The sequence below is a fragment of the Barbus barbus genome (genome assembly GCF_936440315.1).
Source record: "Barbus barbus genome assembly, chromosome: 21".
NCBI classification, from domain to species: Eukaryota; Metazoa; Chordata; class Actinopteri; order Cypriniformes; family Cyprinidae; genus Barbus; species Barbus barbus.
Window position 1 is genome coordinate 10,895,425 of NC_136749.1, and position 8,969 is coordinate 10,904,393.

The window sequence follows — 8,969 nt, forward strand, 5'->3', positions numbered from 1 at the left end:
CACAGGCACCAGAGGACACTTGTCCTTGTCTGGCGGGCTTGCCATATTCTTGGATGGTGGGCTTGCCATATTTTCGGCAGGTGGGCTTGCCACAATCTCGGATGGTGGGCTTGCCATATCTTCGGCAGACGGGCTTGCCATATTTTCGGCCGATGGGCTTGGGAGAGCCACGGACGACGGCGGGTTAGGGGGAGCCGCAAACGGCTGCATGCATTTTCTCACGGACGGTAGGCTTGGGGGAGCCGCGATCGACGGCTCTAATTTCGCAGCGGACGGCGGCTGGCTTGAGGAAATCACGGAAGGTGGCAGGCTTGGGGGAGCCGCAAACGGCGGCGGGCTTGGGTGAGCTGCGGCGGCTGGTTCTGGCCCGGACGTCTCCCAGACACCGGTATATCCCTTCTCTCCATCTCAATCCTGTGGTGTCTGGGAGGTCCATGGGGCGGTGGTAACAGGCCCCGAGCCGGAACAGGTGGAGGATGGCCGCGTCGTGCAGTTCCGTCACCGCGGCGAGCCTGCAGAACTCCCCGGCGTACTCCACGAAGGGGAGATCGCGTAGGATGAGGGCGCGGAGGCGGGCGGCTAACTCCATCGCCGCTGAGGGGGAAAAAACAGGAACAAACAAAAACTATTAAAAAAACGGAAAACAAAACAGGGGAGGAGAAGGGCCACTTACTTCGGTTTGGGTCCTATATTCTGTCACGCTGCTCTGGGAGCGAGGAGACACGGAAAATCTTGAATGAACAAAGTTTATTTAAATCAACTCACGGAACGTGGAAATCGGGGAGTAGACAAACAATACAGGACATGGGAGACAGGGCTTAAGAACACTGGGAAATCAACGAGGAGGAACAGAAACGGAGCAATTAAACACAGGGCTGGGGACTAATGAACTAATAACTACAGAGAACGAGGACAGGAACAGGAAGTCTAAATATGGGCACGAGAGGAGGGGAAACACGAGACACAGTCTGACAATGACTGGTTTTGTGGTCCAGGGTCACATATGATATATTGATCTATATATTGATTTGCAACATTTTTATACATTTATCATAAAGGTTTCAAAAACTCTGTATGTAGAAAGAGCCACAATCTGTGAAATTCTGATTTGAACTAATAATTTCAACACGCTTAAAAATTAGCAATTAAAGAAAAACAGTAAAAAAGCTTATATAATTTATATAATATACTTATGTAAGTTATCTTTATAAATTAACAAGCTTATAAATGATATAGCCTAATTTATGCTTAAAACTAGAATAATTGTTCTTTTTTATTATAGTATTTAAAAATGACTTTTTATTAAACTTTTTATTATATATTATTATTTATTATTTTTTTATATAAGTTTAGTTTATTAGAGTAATCTCTGTAGGGGATAAAAAAGTTCCCTTATTGAACTGAAACTTTCAGAATCTCTATTATTCATAATGTGGCCACATTTTTATTTTTATTTTTACAAATTCATCTTTATATGACTTAGTTTTTACATGTGGTTTGACAGTGTGGATTTTTTGTTTGCAAAGCGTGAAACCGACTTTGCTTGTGTTTTGCAAATACAGACAAACAAACAATAAATAAATATACTGTGGTTGGCCGAGGTATTTTAACACGGTGAGACTGAAAATGTCTGGCATGTGTTTCGCATTAACTGTTCATAGGAAGTAAATGCAATGCTGTAGAAATCCACATGGTGGCAGTGTGGAATTACAAACGGAAATGCTCCTTTCCACAGCCATGACATTTCCTTAACTCCGTATTATTTATTCAACTAAACAACCTCTTAATAAACATTGTAATACCTCTGTATCAAATCATGGTGGCCCCATAGTACTTTTTGGGTTACACTTTATTTAAGGTGTCCTTGTTACAGTGTAATTATACATTTAATTACTGAGTAATATTAATTAACTACATCTACTCACTATATAATTAGGGTTAGGATTAGGGTCTGGTTTAGGGTTATTTGCATGTAATTATCATGTAATTTTATAATTATAACTTGAATGATTTTGAGCTTCAGTATTATCATAAAGCTCCTAAGGTTACTCCTAAAACTCCTAAAACCAACATCACTGTTGGTTTGTAAGATCAAGCTTCTCATTCTGCTCAAGTATTCCCCCATTTGTTGTGTATGCATGATCTGCATACAGTGTGTCCAATCTACTATACGTTTAGCCACAAATAAATAGAGTTCTTGAGGCAGAAGGGCTATAAATGACCGTGTGGTCACACAGATGACTTGATCACTATAGCGTTTCTCTGTCAGTAATAGAAAGCCCCAGTGGTGTGGACTACATTATGGCTGTTTTCTTTCCTTTTGCTTGCGTTCGCATCCATGTGCTTCATCCCACTCTCCCGCTCTCTCGCCGCCTCTGGTTTTCCATGATTTCCTGTTCACGTTTGTTGGCAGAAGTTGATGGTGCTGGTGTTGTGCCCGGTACTGTGTAATGGGGACCTCGTTGGGTTGGGCTCCATTTACTCACCACAGCCGAGCGCAGCACGGGCAGCTGTGGACCCTGATCGGCCTGCTTTTTCCAGCAGTGCTGGAGCACGCTGTGGGACATGTCTGTGAAAGCATTACATCATTGACTCACTCTGTTTTGAGGCTCTCCAGAGCTTACGGCCTTCAGTTTTGCTTTCAATTCTTTTACCCTTCAGATTTTTACAAATAGTCAAATTTGTCGCTCTGAGAGGTCGCGTTTGTTGATGAGATTCAGAACCTTTTGCTTAAGGCCACATTTTCAGGGAAAAGTTGAATTTTTAGTATCTCGGAAACCAATAAAACCATGTTTTTAAATTGTAGTTATCTTTGGTGCATTATGATGGCAACAGGAAGTAGGTGGCCTAAAATTGCAAATGGCATAAAGCCCACATATTTGATACATGAAATTTTAAGGACTCTTACATTATCAACATGATCAAAACTTATTGTACACAATCTACTGTCATCTGATTGACAGTTATTTTTTTTTTTTTTAGCAAGTTAAAGGTTGTTTAGTATAATTTGTAACAACATCCCACTTCAGGTCATGGTACAAGTGTCTTTTTGCTGTGAAATTTACAACAAATTTTATAAAGTAAATATAATCAATGTTATACTCTTAGTAATATTTCATGATTAACACTTACTGGACTGAATGATCATGGTTTACTTGATTATCCATACATAATTTTTATTGATTTACACTACAGTATCAAAAACTGCACCATAAAAGCCTGATGTACCAAATATGATGCAAAACAAATAAATATGTACATATGTACACTTTTTTATATATTTTGTGTGTGTGTGTAGATAGATAGACAGATAGATCCATAGATAGATAGATTCAGAAAACAAGATTTTGACTATTATTTAATAATAATAATAATTCATTACAATGTCAGGCTTTTACAGCCAAGTTAAAAGCAGCCTCATCCCTTATAAATTATATGAGTTGCGATCGACTTCTTCATTTACAGCTGTTCCTTTTACTATTTTACTATATTGTCTTAAATCTGGTTCAAGACCACACAAATAGCAGCTATTCTGTGATGACTGATAGGGTAAAGACACTGGCATTGAATATTTTGGTATTTCAAAGGTCCACAAAGTGTAATTTGGTCTCCTAATGTTACCAAACGTAAACCCCCAGACCCCATTAAGGAAGAAAATGACATAATGTTCAGACGCATAACTATTACGAATACTGGCCTTCCCTCGTTGGCAGCGGAAAATACAGAATTCAGACGCACATGGCATCGTGCCCTCACCGCTGCAGTCATACTGTATAAACTACTCAGAAATGCTGTCCTTCATTATGTAATGGCTGCATTGTTCACTTCAAATGGTTCCAGTGCACATTTAGTTGGTAATAGCATTATAATGTGCTGTGTGTTTTTTAAACGCTTGAGCGTGGTACAGTGGTAGGCCTGTGTACAGTATTTGTTTTTGAAATTACATGAAAGTCCTAAGGTTTTTGGTTTTATTTAACCTGATTGGTAAATATAATATAAATTAACATGAGCTTTTCAAACTGCTCTTAAGTCCAGGTTATCGTCTTTTAGACCCACTTTAAATACTCCAATAAAGCGTTTCACACTTCAGGGTTAAGCATTTTTTTGTCTTCTTTCAGGGTATTTCTTTGTGACATCACTTCCTCTGACATTTGAATCAAGTGCAGGACATCTTTCCATTTCAAATAATGTTTTGTTTCTTTCTAAAAGTGTTCTTCTGTGGTGGACCACCACTTTGAGCAAAACAATGAGTATAGTCGGGGGAGTAAGCATGTGTTATTACACAAAGCTGTATACTTCAACATTTCCATCCCTGCAGGCACTTGAAGACGTGAAGATGACTCAACCAAGAGAGGCTGGAACATTCTGTTAAGAAGATCAAACAGCCAGTCTGCTTCCTTGCTCTATCTAGCGATCATTCATAGAATCATTCAAACCTGAGGCAAAATGCTGCTTGAACAAATCTGAATTAAGAATTCAAACAGACATGTATGTTTTTCTTTGAGATGTGCATTTTAGTTGCATTCAATAGAATGTAAAATAAATCTTGAATTATGACATAATACTGGATTTAATAACTGCCAAAATTAGATGAACTTCTGGCTCTTATGATACATGGTTACATGTCATGGTCAACCACAAACACACACACACACACACACACACACACTGCTCTGCTGCATCTGAATGGGTTTGTTTTGACTAACTAAATCCTGAACAAACTCCTTGTATTCTGTAAATGTAAACAATAATTATTTGTTTTTGCCCAACAAGGCCTTCATTATACCACTGACATTTGATACAGTTATTTTCTGCTTTTGAGCTGAGGGGATATTGTTTTTGTTTGTTCTACATCTCCAGTGTTGTAACTTTAGTTATATGCAGTGTTTATCATTCTAGGCTGAGGTATAGGTAATGAACCCTTTAGAAGAATGCAACACAAACAAATAAAAATAACATTTATAAGAATGCAAAATGAATGAATAATCATTGTACTAATATCCACTTATAAGAATCCAAAATAAATACAATAATTGTGTGCTATTGGATATAAATATGTGGATCCACTTAAAAGAATGCAAAATAAACACATGAATAAACAAACAAACCAAGGAAAACATTAATATATATGTGCTGTTAAACTGATATACATATGTGGATCCATTTAGAAGAATACAAAACAAACAAACAAATAATCATTGTATGCTATTGGACTGATATAAATATGTATGTAGATCCATTTAGAAAAATAAATAAATACATATTACACGTCCATGTTACATTAACCCTTAATCAATAAAAGTGCAGTTTACTTTCTAATCTGTGACTCTCCTGAACTGATGTAACAGCAACACATATTCCATTCCAATCTTCTGAATGCAATTAAACAGTTCTGAGACATGTTCACCATCAAAGGTGAATCTAGTTCAGTCCAAGGTCAACTTAAGTCAAAGAGCTGATTAAACACTTGATCTCTCACTTGTGTTTGTTGACAATGAACCTTACTTTGGATGAGGTTTTCTAAAGTCTTCTGTCTCGTGTGAATCAACGCTCTGATGTCAAATCGCAATCAGGTTTCAGCTGTCGTGTTCTCAAATTGCGGTTCCTGGGATGGGCCACCTTAAGTACGAATTTCTTATCATTAAGTGTAAATTGAGTGTAATCTGCCATAATGGCTGATTATATGACTTGGCTATGTATTTGTTGTCTTATTATTTATTATTAAATAATGAAATTAGTATTTTATAAAAATAACGAAAAGAGAAAAATATTTTTACTTACATAGATACACTATATTGCCAAAAGTATTGGGTCACCCTCTTCTAATGAACATGTTTGACTACTTAAGTAATTTCTATGAGTACTAATCTGAATGTTAAAGCATATAATGATATTCTAGGGAATTGACAGTTTGGACAGGACTCTTTTCTATTCTAACATGACAGTGCCTCTGTATAAAAGGCACGGTTCAAAAAGACATGATTGATTGAGTCAGTGTGGAAGAACTTGACTGGTCTGCAGAAAGCAAAGTCCTGATCCCAGCTGAACACCTCTGGTGTGACTTTATATGCAGACCTTGAGCCAAAAACTCATCACCAAACACCAATGACTTGTACATAAGGGCACTGTCATTTTAGACACGTCCAAAACTGTTGCAACAGAGATGGAAATACAAGTTTTAAATACATGAATAATGTTTCCATCTTTGTTGCCTTTTTTTGTTAGTGCCTTTTTCTGTTCTAAAGAAGGGGGTGTGCCAACACTTTTGTCCTTATAGTGTCTATACAAGTCATTGGTGTTTGGTGATGTGTTTTTGGCTCAAGGTCTGCATATAAAGTCACACCAGAGGTGTTCAGCTGGGATCAGGACTTGGCTTTCTGCAAACCAGTCAAGTTCTTCCACACTGACTGAATCAATCATGTCTTTTTGAACCGTGTCTTATACACAGAGGCACTGTCATGTTAGAATAGAAAAGGGTTCTGTCCAAACTGTTGCTATAAAAGCACACAATTCCCTAGAATATCATTATATGCTTAAACATTAAGATTTGTACTCATAGAAATTACTTAAGTAGTCAAACTACTTACTTTCAGCAATATGTATCTTTAAATCAAATGTTTAATTTCAGAAGAAAAAAAAAATCAAACCCAATTAGAGCTGACATAAATTTTTTTTGCATTTTTCACCTTTTCCTGGCAACCTGAATTCAGCCCTGCTAGACGTTTGGGGACAGACTAACCTGCCATGCATTAGAGATAAAATCCTTTAAAGTGTGGGGTCAGTGACCCATCACTGACTGTGCACTTATGCCACTTACTGCACAGCTCTCCCACGAGATGATGTCTGGATGGCTGGGAGAAATATATAGACCATAAAGGAACAAAAACTGTCATAAAGCTTTGATTAAGGCCCAGGTTAAAAGACACAGGCAAACGAAATGGCTGAGTTACGATGGCAGTTGAGGCTAGCATTATTGTTCCCGTGACAGAGCTCTTAGCACGGGTGGCTCATTGTAAACAGCTCTTTTCCGAGGAGCAGACAGTCATTAATCGCCGAAGCAATCCCAGACTCCTCCAGTGTACCCTCGACATCAGAAATCACACTGCCGCCACCAGCACATTCGCTAAAGCTTGAAAGGTTGTGACTCTGTCTACTCTCAGCAGCTTGTGACTCTTTTTATTTTTACCCTATAATGGCTGACGTTTAAAAGTTTAACAGCTACGATGAACCCCATGACCATTTCCTTTGCTACTGTCTCTTTGCAGGTAAAATATAGTCATAAAATGACAGTATATTAAATGAATAGATCTAAAGCAGTTTTAATAGCTCCATTATTGTGTTTTTAGGATGTTGTATATAAAGGTTTTGGGCTCATTAGTCAGTAATAATGTTTCGGATAGTCATGTTGTCCGGGCATTGGAGCAATGTTTTTATTTATAATTTTTTTTCCCCACATTTTCTCAATACACTAAGAACAAATTGTAATCTAAAAATGACAACATTTAAGTAAATTGATTTTAAAAGACAAAAATAATATTACTGCTGAATCAACCTAAATACATTTTATGTCTTAAATAAGGCAGAAATAGCTCTTTAAGGTAACAATTGCAGGCCAGCACTTTTATCAATGTATAGTTTTGCCCTTTAACTAATCTCATTTTAAAAATATATGGTTCATTTGGTAACACATTAAAATAAGGTCATATTAGTTAATGCTGGTTAACTAATATTAACTAACAATGAGCAAAACATTTGTTAGAAGTATTTTTTGTTGTTAGTTTGCATTAATGGGATTGTCTACTAAAAAATATAAAATTATGTAATCAAACAATGATATTTTGATTTTCTTTGTGACCAACGATTCAATGCCATTGACTTCCATTGTATTTTCTTCTGCACTATGGAAATCAGTGGCTACTGTCAACTTATACATTCTTCGAAATATATTCTTTTGTGCTGAGCAGAAGCAAGAAACTCATACAGGTAAGGAACAACATGAGGGTGAGTAAATGATGACAGAATGTTCATATTTGGGTGAATTATTCCTTTAATCAAGTTGACGAATGGAACCTTATTTTAAAGTGTTACCAGGAATTTTCTATTTATCCTATTTTATTTTGTTTTCCAACATTTGACTGTACACACTGTGAATTATTTAATACTATATATTTTGTATTACCATCACCTGTTTACAGTTGGAATAAATAGAAAGTACTGAATGTCACAGATATAAACAAAGGTATGGTTTTGTTTGTCCTTCAATGCCACCTGCATCGCATTACGTCTGCCTGACAGACAAAGGAGTCAGAGCTTTGATTCTGTAACACCATCTTCTAAATTCAACACGTGCAGGCAGACATAATCCAACCAATAATTTATTTACCCCTGACACTTTCATTATTTAGTAAGCACAAAGGCACTGGCAAGATGTGCACAATTAACAGACCTGGATAACTGAGCTGGGACGTTTGGTGTCTTTAGTCTGGGAGCATTATGTCTCCTGTCAGAAAAAATTAAACTTTTTCAGCAGTTGTCCAACAAATATGTCAATGAAAAATGTTCTAAATATTTGAGTGTAGCTATATATAATTTATAATATAATTTATTAATAATAATAATTCAAGTGTTCATAATAATTTACCTGAACTGTTTATTTAGTTGCTTAATTGTCACAGTAATAACTGAAACAGTTGAGAATTTATATCTTATGATCATATATAATTTTTATGAACAACAGTTTATGACTAACTTACTGCTGCGAACAACAATAACAACTTGAAGTCAGACAGATGTTGTTTGGTGTTGCTGTCCGAACGCCACACCCACTGGCCCTGACCCCGCCCCGCCTGCTCGCCCCGCCCCTACGAGGGACCGCAATGATTTAGAAGTTCAGGAATCCCACGTGACGTCACCAAAGGGTGATGTAATGCTTCTCTAAATAGATCGTATTGTAATCTTTCCTCAGTCCA